This window comes from Lolium rigidum, chromosome 6, assembly GCF_022539505.1.
Source record: "Lolium rigidum isolate FL_2022 chromosome 6, APGP_CSIRO_Lrig_0.1, whole genome shotgun sequence".
In the NCBI taxonomy this organism is placed as follows: Eukaryota; Viridiplantae; Streptophyta; class Magnoliopsida; order Poales; family Poaceae; genus Lolium; species Lolium rigidum.
This window is the reverse complement of record NC_061513.1, coordinates 24051887-24070237: the sequence shown is the minus strand read 5'-3', so window position 1 is coordinate 24070237 and position 18351 is coordinate 24051887. Positions and strand designations below refer to the sequence as shown.

The following is an 18351-nucleotide window of genomic DNA, read 5'->3' as shown; positions in this document are numbered from 1 at the left end:
AAAAATATAAGCCACACCAATCGTTCACATATGAATAATTATTTGGAACATTGGATAACGGATTAAATGTCCGATTTAAATTAATTGATTCAATTTTATCTAGATATGGATGTATGTAGATACGTTTGTTAACTAGATATTTGGATCTAGATAAAGTGGAGTCAATTAATATGAATCGGAGAGAGTAAAACTAAATCAACGTTCCTCGATTTTTTGTGTCCGGGTCAAACGTTGAGAATTTACTTACTGAGAGAAGCCACAAGGTTCACGGCATACATCGAAGATACCTAGCCAAGTCTTACAAAATTTATTTCCGCATACATGTTTCACTAGGCGATACACAATCTCATTTGCATCTCATTGCACATTTCGAACTTCAAAATCATCAAAAACCTTTTGTAGTGCCTTAACATTTTCCATCAATAGATCATGGATTGATCTATCCATTTACCTCTTCATTAGATCCCTCCGCTTTCGTACCATTTGTTTTCCGTACCAGCTTCATAACTACCATCTCAAAAAAATCGAACAGGGTAGGCCCGAATGGGCCTAGAAGCTTTCGTTAAATACAGGACAAGTACATTTTACAATATGGTCAAGCCAAAAATAAAGAATAAAAGCAGAACCCACACTTTGTTTTGCACAAAAGACATCAGAACAGAGTTGGAGAAGGCGATCCGGCCCAACTCCTTCTTCAACTTGTAGAAGCTTCTCAAACACTTAACACCCTGAAGAATAGGACCTCGGGAAAGGTTGATGTCGACTTTGTGCATTTGCATAACATGTATCTCAAACGGGGAAATTTGAACTTTTTATCTTTAAGAATCAAAGTTATCAAAATTGAACCTAGTGCCGAAGTTGATCTACGTCACGCACTGGGATTTGAAATTCAATTTTCGTCACGACCTCGAACTTTTCTAAAAAGTGGGTAAACTAAAACTTGAAAACCTAAATTTCTTGTTTTTAGTGGTAAAACTTTGTGTGATAGTAACCTTAGCCCAAATCAACACACTTTCTAAAAAAAATCGAAATTGGGGTTGGACTTTTGTCAAACTTGAATTTCAATGATTTGAATAAAAAACCAAGTCTTTCATTCAAATATTCGTAAATAATTATCTCAAATTATAATACACATTCTCAAATTTGAACTCAATCATATTCATATAATAAATACAAGACATAATTGAAATTTTAAAATTTGAATGTGAAAAATAATAAGGGCCATATTAAAATATTCATAACTCACTAGTAGAAAACAGGGCTTTGGTTTTTTAGCTCCGGTTCGTGACACGAACCGGTACTAAAGGGTTTGTTGCCAGGAACGTGGCAGCCACGAAACCTTTAGCACCGGTTCGTGACACGAACCGGTGCTAAAGTCCCCCTTTGCCCTATATATTCAGCTCATCCCCAGCCAGCGTGGCTTCCACGGAGCTGCCGGGTGATGATGCAGATGTGGATTCGTCGATGGCTCCTCGCTACCCTATGGATCATATTACATAGTCGACATCTTGTGAGCTACATGTTAAAGTGATGAACTTATCGCTAAAGGCGACGGTCGGCTATGTCTTACCGCCGCATACCTGATCAAAGATACCACTGCAGACCGGTTCCACATGGCTACGATGTTGCCGGGGTGGATCAAGTTATGGATGGGTATGCGCCACTGAAGCTTGAAGCTTGACTACCCTGCCGCGATGAAGGGGATTTGCTAGAGCTGGGAGAAGTCAAGAACACTACAGTTATATGGCGAAAGGAATTCATTGTGATTCCAAACTGGACGACGCCAGCATGGTCTCCGTCGCCTATCCCGTACTCTCCACCGAGCCAACATTCTCCACCGATGCAGTCGTCTCCAGTGCGTCAGCCGTCTCCACCGCGCCAGCCTTCTCTGCCGCTGTAGCCCACTAAGTCTCAGAGCCAAAAGCGGAGCGCTCTGGCAATGAGTCGTAACCGATCACCAAAACGTCGACAACAGACCCTTCCAAGAGTACCTAAGGTTCCTCCCAAGAGACCTTACGACTATACAGAAGAGGAAAGTGAGAAGATCGCAAAGAAACAGTATATGAAATCCAATATTTTGGCAAGAAAAAGCCGCAGCCTGAGCCCGAGCCGCCTATACCTAAGGAAAAAACTGATGAAAATATTGAAGTACCTTCATCAACCTGAGCCAAGTCTTTCATCAAACTATGACCGCTCTATTCGCAAGTCAACTGAGGCAGCAAATGAGTGGTCGAAAAAAAGTAAGGCAAAAGGGAAACCAATTCCCCAGCTTGGAGACCAGAAAAACTCGTGCCCCCCGCTCCAAGTGTATCCCAATGCCGTAGACTGCCTTGATCCGACGCTGGTAGCACTATACAAAGATGAGGCAGATGCGTTTGGTATGAATATTCTTGAGTACTTAAGCCGCGTTGAAATGCCCACGGATGATGTCCAATTAGCATACAAGTACCAGTACGGGCAACCTCTTGTCAGACCTGAGGAGTTGCCGTATCTATCAACACAACTGTGAAAACTGCATAAGTGGTACTTGGATGCATGTCAGGACAGTCAGAACTGGATCATGCTGGCAATCAAAGATGAGCACTACGGGCGTGGAAATGACGTGATAAACATCGAATTTAGTGAATTATTTCACTTATTCAATCAAGACACCCTCGACAAATCTCTGATGAGTGCCTATTGTCTGTAAGTATTATTTATCTAATTAAGTTTCTACCGCGGCTCATCCATTACATGCATATAACTATACTCACTATATGCAGAATGAAGATCCGCGAATGCCAACTTGAACAAATCTATGACATTGGGCTCGTTGACCCATACCCTGCATGAGTATGCTATCACACGCTATCCCAAGGACACGGAGGATAACTTGGTACGAGCGTTAAGGAAAAACTCACACAAAAGGTAAATACTATTTCCTTACAACTTCTCGTGAGTGTTACTGTCTTGAACACATTTCGCTTACTCCATGTTAAGTGTAATTGATGAGTTATGCATATGTGCGTAGGTTTCACTTTATATCCTGCTAGTCATTGAACCTGACGCCGGAGTAGCAGAAGTCATGGACTCGAAAAGTAAATCCCTTGCAGCGTGGGGGGACATGGCTGATATGCTCCAGAGGGCTTGGAAATGGTTTTCCAATAAGGCTCCGGGTGTGTGGAAAAAAGAGCTTGAACTTAGACCTGTATCGATAAGTACTACTTGCTAGGCCCGCGCATCTCTTTGATTCTAGTTTCAATACCATTATTACCATCCTTGATTATTATTTTGATCGAACTCTGTTCTCGTAAAGCGCTTGAGGCAAGTAGACGGGAATAATTTATGCGGATTCTACGTTTGCGAGTTCATTCGCCAGACGACCCACCAGGCGGACAAAATTTTAGATTAACTTGAAGTACGTAAACAACATTCATAATTTTATTTTATCACCTTGTGCTTCATTATATAGGATAAATACTTCCTACCCCTGGATATAGTTACACCCATATCTATATACTTCCGTACGGAAGTATATACGATACTTTATCGGTTTGAGTATGTTCGTATATTATATCTAAGATACTCCAAACCAAGTTTGGTGAAAAAATGCAAGTGAACTCATAGTTTGCACTATATATCCGAAATATATGCATATGTATACGTAAAAAATGAGTCTACGTAAAAAATGTACATACTGCCTACAAAGTAGTATATATATTTCCAAAATAGTTTTTATATACTTCATACTACATGTATATACTATTCGGTATGATAGATACTCTCTAGATTATGAGAAACACACGTGGGTGTAACTACACCCGGGTGTAGTATGAATATATATACTGACCACCTTCTTGAAATTATTAGATCCAACAGTTGCGGGACGATCTTCTAGCAACCGAGCGTGCACGAGTAATTCAAGAAGAATTGGCGGGATGCTTACTTCATAGATCCAAACGGAGAATACCATCAGCCCAGTCAATTTTAGAGGTCGCTGATCCATAGAAATTATTTTGGAAGATGATGTAGACATATATGCATGAACGTGTGTCACTCTGATCGATATATTCATAATGTTTTTTATGTAATATAATGGTTTCTTATATATGTGTGCATTATAACGAGTTTCAAATGAAGGCGTGGCGGCAGAATCTGCCGCGGCAGCGTTTTGGTGAAATTCCTAGCCGCGGCAGGAAGGGCCCCAAAACGCTGTCGCGGCAGAAACCTTTAGCACCGGTTCGTAACACGAACCGGTGCTAAAGGTCCTCCGCCCGGGCGCTCCTCTGCGGGCCACGTTGTGCCCCTTTAGCACTGGTTCGCAACTGAACCGATGCTAAGGGGGGTGGGGGGCTTTAGCACCGGATTCTTTGCACCGGTTGGTCAGCCCGTAAATATGGGCTTTACCAACCGGTGCAAAAGCTCCGTTTTCCACTAGAGAACTAAATACATAAAAATTTAGGAAAAAAACAAATTTTGCATGAAAAATGCTCAGATTGAAATTCTCTATCTATTTTGAAACTACTACAATGTCATCTAGAATCTGGATTAACCAGAAATAAAAAAGAACAAAAAAATGATTTAAATACAACTAGAACTAGAGAACCCTAATACCCTATCTATCATATACCACCACTACTTCACCATCGCCAGCACTACCTTGAGCATCATCACAACACATCAACAACACCATCACATATCCTTGATCAACACTTGATAGTTCAAGCTGACAACTAGTCTCTCATTTCATCATCACATGATGATTGTTCTCTGGCATGTCGTGTCATTTCTAGGGTGTCAAGGTTACTTGTTCTTGTTATACTCTAGAAACCTCTTGCAAATTACACAAATTCATTACTCAAAACACTCTACCAAATTTTGTTGGTATATGTATAAATGTAATTTACTATGATAGCATACATAACTTACTTTCTAGAGTAACATAATACTTATGCATTTTCTAATATTTAGAAAGAAATCATTGCAATATAGCATTTGCTTAGTGCCACAAATTATGTTCTAAAGAATAAAATATTTTTGAGAAAAAAGTTTCGCTTTAGTAGAAGAGATTATATTTGTGATGATGCATACTACAATAATATATAACTCAATATCAACAAACATTATCACATTGCTAATTTATGTATTTTACATAAAATAGGTATTTAAGATAATATATCTAATGCCATATAACAAAACATGATATACATTTGGTGAAAATAAAATCAAACAAAACTGGGTAAAAAAGTTTAGTTCAACTGGGTTAAATTGAACATGATACATGTGCACAAACTAGTCAGATCGGAGGTGAACCTATGTACTATCTTTTCTAATTGAATTTGTTTGTAATGTATTAACAAATTATGTGACCACACCAACATCATCTCCGGCTTAGGTCAGGATCAACAAAATAATCTCATCTTGACTAAAAGGATATGCTCAACAGTGAGCAGATCGCTTTAGCCATTTTCCAATCTTCTCCACGGTAATAAAAACCATTATGTGACTTTTCCACGGTTCAAAATTTGATCATTTTTTATCGGTCTTTCATACTGTGTCAACAAACTGGCAAGTGACACATACATATGTTAGGTCCACGTATCAGAAGTTGGTTTGTGTAAGCATCCAAGCAATCACATCCATGTACCCGGCGGCTGATGGCCAAGATCAAGGAGGAAGCTACCCTATGGGCTCGAGCTGGCGCCCTTGGGCTTAGAGTTATGCTCCCTCCAGATTGGGATGTACACTAGGATATCTTTAGTCAATGTAACCTGTCTCCTAGGAGGCATGTAAACAAACTTCTACCTTTTCAATGAAATGAAACGCAAAGGTCCTTTGTGTTTTCTCGAAAAAAAACAGCTCTTATGGTTTTTCTTGAAAACATCATGAACACATGATTCGAACTCTCAGACAAAAAATTTAAAGTTGTCATTCGGTACAGATAAAAATGCGAGCCCATAATGAATTACCATGTCCTCAAGGTCCCTCGTGAACTATTGTTGGATAAAATTTCAATTATCCAAAGCACAGACCAAAGGCAGTGATGTACGCATATTTGCAACCATCTCTTCCATGCTAGTAGTTCTCTTAACACTTATTTTGAAGATGTGGTTAGTTCATGAACTCTATGTTTGAGTAACACTTCACCCGTTCCCTATTAGTATAAGATGTGGTTAGTGGGAGCATATGCAGTCAGGCAGGCTTGAAGTGTACTGTAGCTACATCCGCTGGCTCATTTGTCAGGGAGGCTACAGACTGCCACGTACGGGCAGTCGGGCACCACACTGCTGTGTTGGGAGACTAGCTAGATCTCCTTTACCTTGGCTCGTTCAAGCTCACGGCTCACCTCGATCGATCGGTCGCCTCAGCATGGCATGCGTGCAATTCATGCATGCGGTGCCGTTCACGTCAACCTGCTCACGGTTTCGCCATATACGTATACGGGACGTATACGGCGGCGCTACTTAATTCTCCACATCAGTACGTTGCGATCCACTGGACATCACAGAGTGTTCGGTACGGTGGACGGCACGTTATGTTGCTCTTGTTTTTTTATTTTATCGTGGACGACGGTGGACGGGGTCGACCTGTCAGACCAAATTAGGCACTTTGCTGCTACGGCCATGCAACGCAGCCCATGATTACGATCATGTATTCATGCCTATCACAATTACTCTTCTTTAATCAATTCCTCCTTGTATGTTCAAAAAAATAACCAATTCCTCCCTATCTACTAGAAATTACTAATCTATATTTGCACTACTACATATTTTCACCAGCCTGTAAAGATCGTGAAATTAAAGGATTTGGTTCAGGCAACTAATGAATTTAGGGCATGAGAGATCCAATTTATTTATATCATTATACTACAAGAACATAAGCCACATCAATTGTTCACATAGAAAAAATTATTTGGATATTGTGAGTTCGAATATAACAGCTTAGACGTAGAACTAAATCGACGTTCCCCAATTCTTGGTTAGCGTTGCGAATTTATTTACCTAGAGACGCCACAAGTGTACAACATAAACCGGAGGTAACTAGCCAAGTCTTACAAAGTTTATTTTTGAAACCATGTTTCGCTAAACGAGACGCAATGTCATTTGCATTTTGTCGTCATGTTGAACTCCAAAGTCACCAAACACATTTCAATAGTGCCTTGACATCAAGATCGATGCCCCGCTCCGTATCATGTTTCTGTTGTATCGGAGACTATACTTCATCATCAAGATCCATGCCCCGCTCCGTATCATGTTTTTGTTGTATACTTCATCATCAAGATCCATGCCCCGCTCTGTATCATGCTTTGTTGTATACTTCATCATCAAGATCCATGCCCCGCTCCATATCATGTTTCTATATTTTTTTACACAACATTTGGATGCACCATAAGGCTCGGCGGTGGATATTCATATTGGTTTTATTGTTTTTGTGAAGTATTCTTTAGCTGAACTGATTTGATTAGATATCCGATGGATTCTTGAGCTGAACTGATTCGATTTGATTTGATTGTTTGTGATGGATTTTTTTATCTCGTTTGATTGATTCCATTTTCCGCTTTTAAACATTGGTGGTAGAAAATAAATCTCACCAAATTCGAAAAGTATGTTTATTGTCTCACCAAAATCAATCATATTGGTGTACACTTGTTTGAGTTCCTAGTTCCAGTAAAGACCAAAATGAATCTTCTTGTTTGGAACCATCATGACACTAACGACGATGAGAATGAAACATATGGTGATGATGGAGATTATCTCTATGGTGAGGCTGATATCGATGGATATGGCTATGACCGTTATGATCCATATGAAGATGACCATGATGATGGTGATGAGTGTGATGACATCTACACTACTTAAAAAGAAGGAACATGTTCCTTATTCTGCCAAACCTCGATACGTCAAAAACTTTCGTCGTCGCTCCCACCTCCGCACGTCGCGCCCTTTCCTCTGGTCCCACCCCGAACGGAAACAAGGTCTCCTCCCGCATCTCGCCTATTCTCGTGCTGCCCCTCAACAATGCCCCACCCCCCGCATCCGGTGACCCTCCAACCTCGCCTCCTCGCACCGGCCGCCGGATCCGGTCGTCACCGGCTCCCATTCCATTCTCACCGTCCCCCATGACACGTTTTGTACTCGCCAGAACACGAACATGGAGGTGTGGCTTGAGGCATGGACGCCCAGATCCGAATTCATCTCTTGATCTTCTGGGGGCGCTGCAGCGGCGGGACGCTTCCGCAACGTAGCTCTGGTTTTGCGACGCCCCACCGCTGAGGCTGCCGCGGCGGCCTCTCTGGTGTCCGCGGCCGGCGAGATCCCAAGCGGTTGCGCCTGCCGGGTCGCACTGGGCATCCTGGGGCGGGTGACGATGCGGAGCCATTCAGCTTCGTTATCGATTAGGTATCAGTGGGAACATCAAGATGAATGAGTTAACTAAGTATCAGATCGACCAAATTGAACAAATGATAGCTCAAGATCATGTTGTTCATTGGGAATTGAAGAGGGGAGAATTCTATTGAGTCCTCTGGCTCGACAAGTAATCCTCTGTATTAGGAATGGAAAGTAAGTCAACTCCATCCTATTAGAGCCACTTTTCGCTGCTGGGACGCGATGGTCGAACATTCTCTGCAGGTAATATCCTCCATCCTCATCCTGATTGGAATCTAATTGTTCCGCGAGGGATTACGAATTGGAATCGTGCTTCTTAAATACACGACCTGTAGGCGTCACATCCCTAACAATTGAATAGGCGTCACATCCCTACTGCCCTGGTGCTTCTCTCTTCTATATATTGCAGGATAAAACCTTCTACACATTCTTTAAAATTTTAAACAAATAGTGTTTTTTCATAGAGAGTGACTATTTGTCGATTCACATAGAAATGGTCGTGTGCCAGTACCTACAACCATTCAATTAAGATCTTTTCATCCCATTATACTTGCGAACATATTAATGGTCGGATCAAAGGGTTCTTATCGTCAACTTAGAAATAGTTACTTATTCGCTTTGAACACCCACGACGGCAATTGACAAAATGATACGATGATACCGTGCGAGGTATAAAGCTTGTCTATGATTATCTTCCTTTTATTATTTGTTTACTTTTGTTATTTGTTTCCTGGCAAAAGGACATTCTCTGAATTGTTAGATAAAATTAGAGAAAATATAATGGAAAGTAATATAAGTAAATGGTTCATCAGCTTATGCAGATTATGAAATTATATCTCTCCTAGCAGAAAATGGCACTGCTGGCAAGGAGGTATGTTATATTTGAATTTTAACTTTTATGACTTGTTCTCTTCTGTAGCTAATCACTCATGTACACAATATATAGTCAGAAAGTATGGCACTCCTAGCATGCAGGTACTCTGTATTGTTTTTTGCAGTTATAATTTATATATTGGATTCTTGCACTGTTGTGAGTGTGCAGATATGTAGGGAGAAGGATAGTCATACTCAGCTCTGGGAAGATGTTCATCATATTTATGGGTAAATAATTCAGCATAAACATCAAATATTATATTGTAGAAGCTTAAAATGCCTTATAATTCTATATTTGCATGTTGGTTTTCTTCTATCAACATGCTTGACCCCTGTTTTTCATTTCTGGTCACATTTGGTAGGATCATCTTTCCTGATTCAAATGCATAAGAATGTCTTGGAATTGGTGTATTGGCTTCAACATTTGACTTCTGGTTTCTGCAGCTATAATCTACTTACTTTGGTCGATCATTTCCATAGGCATGGTCTGTACCGATATATCTTCCTCGGGTATTTATCTTTGACTGGTAGTATTTCTTCATGTTTTGATACCGATTTCTCATTTCCGCTGTTCTTGAACATGTGTGGGCAATGAGTGTAGCCAAAATGTAAGAAACTGCATGGTAGATTACTTTCTTAAGAGCAGTCGCAGAAATTGCGCACATTGCATTTGTGTTATTGGATTTTCTTACTGAGCTATGGTTCTGAAGTACTTGCTCCATTTCTAAGGTGTGTCTGCATATATAAGCAAATTTAGACTGAATATCCGTATGGTTTTCCTTCAATGTGATATGACTAACAATCTGATATGACTTTGCATAGATACTTTTCTTTTCAGAAGACTAGAGCGTTAGAAAAAACATGAAACTAAATGAGCTCCTATTGTTGGTATTTTGCCTCAATGTGTGGCTAATGTAGACAAAAGTTGATTCAAATTTCCAAAGTTTGTTGTAAGAAACGACTGCAGTTAGCATCATATCAGATTGTTAACAGGAAATGAGCCAAAATACTCTAAAGAAAGCCAGTGAGGAAATGTCTTAGTTAGACTGCAGTTCTCTAACCTACAGTTATGTCTGTGCTTGGAGAAATATTTTATCGCATATGAATTTATTTCTCTTGCATTTCCTGATTTAATTTATTTTTCTATTTTTCCAACTTCTAAGCCTTAGATGTACCTACCTTAATTTAGAGACATTTCCTGTTAGGTGTTAAGCTTGGTTGTAGTTAGCTTGGTTCGAAGTTACATTTCCTTGACATACTATTTGGTGTTTAAGGTGTACATTGGTCGGCATTCAGGTAAGCTAGAGAATACCGGCACACGGAGGAACTCTTCAATTTTACCCGATTTGGGGTTTACTCCGAGGTGCAGAATTGATCAAATAGAACCACTATGCAAACGGTTTAGTCCCTTTTAGAGCCTTTGTAGATTAATGTTTGAAACAACTGCTCCATAATATCCATATCAGTTCTGGTGTGTTCATGTGTCTCATCACTGCAATTGGGAAATTATCTTCTATGTTATGGATATGGTATTGTCTTACAAAACAATAGATGCTCCTGCTTTGAGTGTTAAAAATCCGAGCATATATATCCTGCTAGATTATACTTTGAGTGTTACTGTGCAAGTGCCACAATAGAAATAGTCTGGAATGGGAGGCATTCCAGTGAGCAAGAGAAATCTCCTGTAAAAATACAAGTGTCGTGAGTTCTCTAGACCATAGCTTGTTCATATGCTCTTTTTGTATGGTAATAATTATTGCAAATTTAAAGGATTTGTAAACTTCCCATATTTAACTGTCCAATGTTGAACAACAACAAGCAATGATATGGGTTTACCTTTGTGGTTGTACTAATTTTAGCACATGATGTCTGGTAAATACTGGTAATGTGTATGGGTGTATATTTTTTAGGTTTTGATCAGTGGATTGACTAATTGTATAGGCTTACAATAATACTCCTTGGCATATATCATTATGGCATCATGCTAACTTTTTTTTTGTTTTGAATGAGCAACGATGGTGTGGACCAGGACACAGTTGTTGGTGCTCACAAAGCGGTGACAGTGCAACTAAAGGTCTCTGCTTGGGAAGTATGCTCAAGTGTGCAGCAGAGCAAGTGAGCCAACACCTCATGTGAAGCACATAATAAGGGCTTCTGGAGAGAATAATAATGGTGGCATTTCTGTGAAGGATATTAGAATTGGTAAAACATTGTTTCATTATTTGGATGTTCTAATGGCCCATATGCTTCAAATATTGTATTGCATGCATGTACTCATGATTTTTTAATCATTTGCTAGGAGTGCAGGAAGCCACCTAGCCTTGGAGGTCATAGCTGGCCCATCTCATGGCACAAACCGCTACCTGCAGTCAGATAATATGTCCATGCTCCCGATGACTCTTTGAAGGCACAAGTGAATCATCTATGTTTTTTCTAATATTTTGTTGAAAATTTTCTTAAAGAGTGACATGATGATATTGATGTGTTGATTGATGCTCTGACCTGAAAATAAACTGATTGTAATTCTACTACCACTAATTAAGGTAACTCAATATTATCATCTAATGGGTATTATACTTCACTATCAGTTATTTGGCAGTTTCCATTGTAGATCACCTTCTAGGTTTTGCATCATCTTTCATGTTCTATGATTTAATGTTCTGATCTGCAACTTCTGTTTTTCCCATGTAATATTTTCCTTGAATGGTATTTAAGTTTATCGCTGATTACCTTAACAAAGTTCCTATTTCTTTCCGATGCAGGTTTCATATAGTTAAATATCTGTGGCAGGTGGTGATGCAGAACTTGCACCAAGCGTACGTCGATGAATTTTTTACAAGTTTTCTTAGTTAGCATGCTAATAATAATAGGAGCAATTGCAAAGATGGTATCTATAGGTATAGTAGAGTTTGAATATTGTGTGCCTTTCTTTCAACTGGTTCCGATTTTGCTTTCGTGTAATTACAAATAGAAATAGCTAACTTTGTTGTACTAATTTTCAGGTGAAATAGGGCGAGTATCGAGAAGCATATAATCATCTGGGGCGAGACCTTAATCTTAAGTACCACAAATGTCCGATTTATGCAATGAACAAAGCTGAAATGTGATGCTTTACTAATAGCCAAGTTGATTAGCCTGAATCAGACTCTTGAAGCTGTCTCCTAGGAGGGATCCTTACTTTCCCCTCATCATCAGTGTAACATTTTCTCGGGGAATTCAAGTGAAGTCAGTACAAGCTACTAAAATACTCTCAGATGAGTAGTTGGACACGTTAGAAGCAAATGAAGATGCAAGCCCTGGCTGTCACGTGTCAGCAAATGATGTGACTAATTAGACAGTATTTACTACTAAGTACTATAAATCTATAATCTACAATTATAGGTTGATGATTTGCTCTTTTGGAATAACAATCTCTCAACCTGAACTGTTTTTTGACCTGCCTATCTTTCTATGTACTAATAGGTTGATTTGCTCTTCTGGAATAACAATCACTCAACCTGACTTCTTTACCACCGGATAGTACAATCTATTGGTCCCTTTCAATGTCTGTGTTTACAGTAAGTGGCATTTGGTGTGTTTCACTGATTCCAGCTGAGCACTTGAGCAAAACAAGATTGACAGTTGTTGGTGTTGTGCTGATACTTCCAGACAATTATTATTTACCACATTATACTTGGAAAAGTGATGCATGACAAGCTAACTACAGGTAAGAGCATATCAATCTGATTAGCAGAATGTGCTTTCTAATTCCATGTCTTCAGAGCTAAGTCCCCGCGTTCTCATTTTGGTTGCTTCCACTTTACAATATTTGGTTATTGTTGATTTCCGTCTTCCTTGCACCTTTGGACATAATAACAATTCATATTTCTCTCTTCATGGTAAAGCTCATCTTACGGTGAATAATCGTGGAATGACTTTGTGGGTGCGTATCACGTGAAGATTGTTTTAATTTTTTGAAATTAAAAAATGTGTGTAACGTGTATTTCAAAATAAAAGAAGCATGCTCCCATGTGCCAAAAAATCGTTCTCAGAAATTAATATATAAGATAAATTCATGCTTTATTTATCATTGTGCACAACACTATCTAACCTTCCATCTCAACAAGTGCTTATTTCGTGTGCCTTGACGATGTAAATTTTTCTCTCCCGTAGCAACGCACGGGCATTTGTGCTAGTTCAATTCAAAATAGCAATTTTTTGGAGTACAATGTAGCTTTATGCATAATGTTTAGACCACTATATTAGTTACTATTATGTTTTCCATGACGATCCCTATATGGATCATATATTTTTGGAAGTTATGTTAAGTACAACATATGTTCTTTGTGTGTTTGTGTCATTATCAGATGTTTTTGATATGTAAATTTCTGAATTAGCGTCATCCTTAATCCCGTTTTCTTGTTTTGCAACATATTTTTATGCAAGTTATCATTATAGGTGACTAATTCCCCATGTTGTAGAAAATGCCTCAGTGCATAAAATATGCGGATGTGAAGTTCGACGGTCGCTAAGTTTACAAATTTACGGTGTTGGTCAACTCTAAGCTAGCCTATAAGGATAAATGACATGACGTTTATACCGTCGGATATCATACTAGTGCAAATGTAATGTCGACTATTATAAGACCAACAGTAGGTGATATAGTTGGAAAATGAATATCTAACATGACACTGTCAACTATAAGCATTTGCGGGGGTGACTAGTGAGTAAAACGTACACAACGGGTAATCGTCGATTTATAACCGTAGGTAAACATATTACCCGAAGATGTTGTTGGTTATTAATCTAATGGTCGACCAAGCATAGCCGACACGAGAACTCCGCTAAAATGTGATATCTTGTACTGATTGAATGGAAGAAGTTTTGTACTTATGTGGGACAACCAAACCACTTTCTTTATTGGTTTTATATGTTTTCCATTCGTCTAGGATTTCAAATGCCATGCCAACCTATTCATGGGTTCGTTATGTGTGTTTGCAATATCCTTTGAATTGAAGAAGCCCTTATTGCATTTTGACCAAAGTTTACTGCAGCATTTCTCGCACAAAAAAGAAAAAAGAAGCCACTCCAGCGTGTTGCATCACCCACCGCTTTCGGATTCCATCTGCGTTACGAGTCTATCGATATCCTCTTGTGGGGATCAATCTCATGTTGGTGATGAATTGGTGTTTGGTAAGGTGTCAGGGGGGCGGTGGGAACGAACCTAGGCAGAACGGTTGCCGGCCGGTCGGTGTGGTGCATACGGACGAGGACGATGATTAGCTTAACGATACTCGTGACTTCGATCGGGCCTAGTTGGGGCTGGCTAGTGGGAACATGCGCACGCCGCTTTCTCCTCGCAAAGAAAAAAAAGACAGACAAAACGAGCCATGCAGGCCATGCATTGCCCATGCAGACATGCAGGCATGCAGACTGCACTTACATCCGCTGGCTCGTTCGTCAGCGTATATCCCACACTGCCGCTCGCCCATGCACATCACTGTTCGATTTAGCGACGAGTCGTAACCTATATAGCCCATGGTGTTATCTTTAAACGGGGCAAAAATCTTGCTATTTTCATTCATAAAGAAAAAATTAGTTATTTTGGGACAAGTGTCTAGGACGACAAGTCCTAAAACTTAAGATCGATAGCCTATTCTCCGGAATTGCATAACACCAAAAAGGATGCCCGGCTAGGCTCCATACCTTTGCCTAATTTTTTACTTTGTCGACAACACAAGACTTGTGGTGTCGGAAGACCGATGCATTACCTGGGGCTAGCTGCACGGGGCCGACGATTTGTTTGGCCCATACGGAGATCGACAACGAACGACCCGACCCCTAAGGATGCAACACGGGATGGAGGCGATGCATCGTTGTTGCGACTTTCGCCTCCATTGAATACGTATTGGGATAACCTTAGATTTAGGTATCCCGGATTGAATGATGATGACATTTTCAATATGTCACTCGATCCCCCGCTTGGGGGCATCATCTTCAAACACGTGATTTCTGGTGGGGTCTGCTGGTGGAGCCGTGTTTCATGTACGGTGTCGATGATGGCAGGGTCTTGTTTGCGGGTGCTTAATGATGGATGAGAGCATAGTGGTGGCGCCGTGGCGGCATCAACATCATGCCTGACAAAGTCAATGCTTTGATCCGTGTTCTAAGATGGGTCGGTGAAAGATGGCAGCAATGACTTCTCGAGTGTGTGCAACGGTCTGATCGAGGGTTTGGACCGGTTTGTGCTCCTGCCTCGTTGTTGGACGGTTTGGTGAGGTCTACGATTTTAAGATGATTTGCGTAGATGTGAGATCAGATGCACAGTCTCTCGACATAGCTGCCCCATTCATCAACCTTGTAGGTGATGTGAAATCTGAGGTTGCTTTGATTTATCTCTTTGTATTTTCTTTGTATAAGTTGAATAATGTAGATAAAAGTGTATGAGTCAATCATTTTAATGCGGAGGCCAGGCCGTTGGAATTTCAACCTCCATTTTGAAAGAAAAAAAAAGGCAAGTCCGTGCGCGTTTCGATGAGCAGCTGCTCACAGAGAACGGTTGGACCTGGGTCACGGTGGCTACGACTCCTTTTCGCGTGACCATGCGTGAATGCGTAGCTATCAGCAGAAGCAACGGCACGTCGATCGGTCGATGGCACCCATCCCGTGGTGTGGTGCCGTGCACGGCTGCTGCCGGTTACGCTATTAGTACTAGGCTAGCTAGCTCGCTCATCCGCCGATGTGCGTCAGTAGTTATTCATCTCTATCGACTTGAGATGATGCAGAATTGTACCTTTTTTTTTGCGGGGGGGGGAAGCCTCATTAATCAAGGCAAAGGAGTGCCATCCTGGTTACAAACTAAACGAGCTTCCTCTGGACCAGAACGAGGCCAGATTCTGCTACAAGAATTTACTCGTCCAACACGAGCCAAACAGTGGCTCACATTATTACAGTTTCTACTAATAATATGCTTAAACACACACGCTCTCAGCGCACCCAACGACTTCACTTCATAAACCAACGCTGCCAGGATGGACCGGCATGGCCCAGGTTCGTTGATCAACTGGATTGCTTCAAGGCTTGCCTGACTCCACTATGATTGGCTCCTCCGTCCATTGCATGGCCAGTAACAAACCATGAATGCACGCCTTCAGTTCCGCCTCCAACGGGCTACCACAAGGGGGCAAAGACCAGCAAGCTGAGCCTGTTATGTTGCCCGCCAAGTCTCGAAGGATCATTCCAGCACCTCCTGTGCTTTCGTCGCCTAACCACGATGCGTCAGTATTCAGTTTCGACCGTCCTGGCGGGGGCCTAACCCAGGATACCGATTCGGTTTTCGATGATGATGTCCGGTCAACCTGCCTCCCATGCTTCGCTTGCACATCATAGCAGATGGTAGCCTTCCCCTTGACTGGGTCTGACATCGGATTTTGCTTGATGACCAGCAGGGAATCAACATAGCTCCGAAGAAAGCGCCTCGACGCTTCAATAGGAGGCGCTGGCTTGTGGTGCACCACTTCATTACGAACATGCCATGCCCGCCACCAGATCATCAGCATCATCATGCGCGTCGTCTCCGGCACCTGAACCAGGGCTTGCAGGACCCACTCTGGGCCCGAGTTCTTGATGCTCTCAAGTGCCGGTAGCGGCCACACCTCCTCCATTGCCCGCCAGAGATCCCTCGCCATGGGACAGCGACAGAGAACATGGAAAGTATCCTCGCATTCCAAACCACAAACAACACAGATGTTAGATGTAACAATCTTACGTTTCATTTTATTCTCCCAAGTGGCTAGACCATTTGTAGCAACACGCCATGCAAAAACGCGTACCTTCGGGGGAGCAGGGCACCCCCATACCGTGTCCCAGACGGTACGACGACCGTCCGGTGCCCTGCTCGCGGCGCACAAATTAGTGCGATGAGTGAGTTCCCACGCCAGTTTATACGCGCTTTGTACTGAGAAGAGACCTCGCCGATCAGGACCCCATGCAAGGACATCCTCCATGTGTCGAGGAGACAGGTTGATCTTCAGGATTTCCTCCACATCAGGAGCGAAGAAGTGCTTGCGGATTAGAGGCTGGTTCCAGGTTCCATCTGCATCAATTAGGGCGTCCACACGACGGAGACGACAACCACCCTGGTTGGAGATAGGCCTGTATGAGGGAGGCCTCGGCAGCCAGGGATCACGCCATATCCGCACTTGTTTTCCATCTCCAATTCTCCAAAGGAGGCCTTTCTTCAAAAGCTCGAGTCCATGCGTGATAGCTTGCCAAGTCGATGACGCGTTACCTGCAAAAACAGTGTCCTCAAGACGTCCATGAGGGTAATACCGAGCTTTCAAAACCGTAGCACAAAGGCTATCTGGCTTGGTGAGGAGCCGCCACGCCTGGCGCGCTAAGAGCGCCTGATTGAAAAGTCTGAAGTCTCGGAATCCCAAACCACCGCACCGCTTAGGATGAGTGAGAATATCCCAAGATTTCCAATGGGTTTTCCTCTTTCCTTTTTCTGATCCCCACCAATAATTCCTGACCATGCGGTTTAGATCGTCAGAGAGAGCTAAAGGGAGTTTAAAAACGCTCATAATATATGTCGGGATGGATTGGGCAACAGCTTTGATCAAAGTCTCCTTCGCTGCCTGCAAGGGAAAAGAATCTCCCCATTCCATGAACCTCTTGGTTAGCCGTACTTGCAAGTTCTGCATCTTTCCTTTGTTCATGCGTCCCTGTGGAGTCGGGAGACCCAAGTACTTCTCTTCGAACTCAGATCGTTGAAGCTGCAGTGTACTCTTTATAGATTCTTTAACTGGCTCCGGGCATGAACTACCAAATAAAATTGAACATTTACTTAGATTGATCAGTTGACCTGTAGCACGCGCATAAGCATCCAGCACCTCACCAATGGCATCGGCTTCTTGCATAGTAGCTTTGAAGAACAGCAGCGTGTCATCCGCAAAAAGAAGGTGTGACACCCCGGGCGCTCGCGGGCACACTCTTACTGGTGTAATAACATGCTGTTCCACACTTTGTCGTAGAAGGGCTGAGAGTCCATCCGCCACAAACAGGAATAAGAACGGAGAGAGAGGGTCACCTTGCCGTAGCCCACGCGACGGTGCAAACGAATCCAAGAAAGCTC

General features: G+C 41.8%; 2 long non-coding RNA genes across 3 annotated transcripts; both read left to right on the top strand.

The window, feature by feature from the left end:
* Positions 1-11030: 11030 nt before the first annotated feature.
* LOC124666663 lies at positions 11031-11799 on the top strand. 2 transcript variants are annotated; one of them, XR_006990979.1, is made up of 2 exons: positions 11031-11441; positions 11547-11799. It is a non-coding gene; the product is annotated as an uncharacterized LOC124666663 (long non-coding RNA). The 2 variants fall into 2 exon arrangements; XR_006990978.1 differs by having other exon boundaries at positions 11539-11799.
* Positions 11800-11966: 167 nt separating this feature from the next.
* On the top strand, positions 11967-12638 carry LOC124659797. Its single transcript, XR_006989713.1, has 2 exons — positions 11967-12055; positions 12242-12638. It is a non-coding gene; the product is annotated as an uncharacterized LOC124659797 (long non-coding RNA).
* The last annotated feature ends 5713 nt before the right edge of the window (positions 12639-18351 follow it).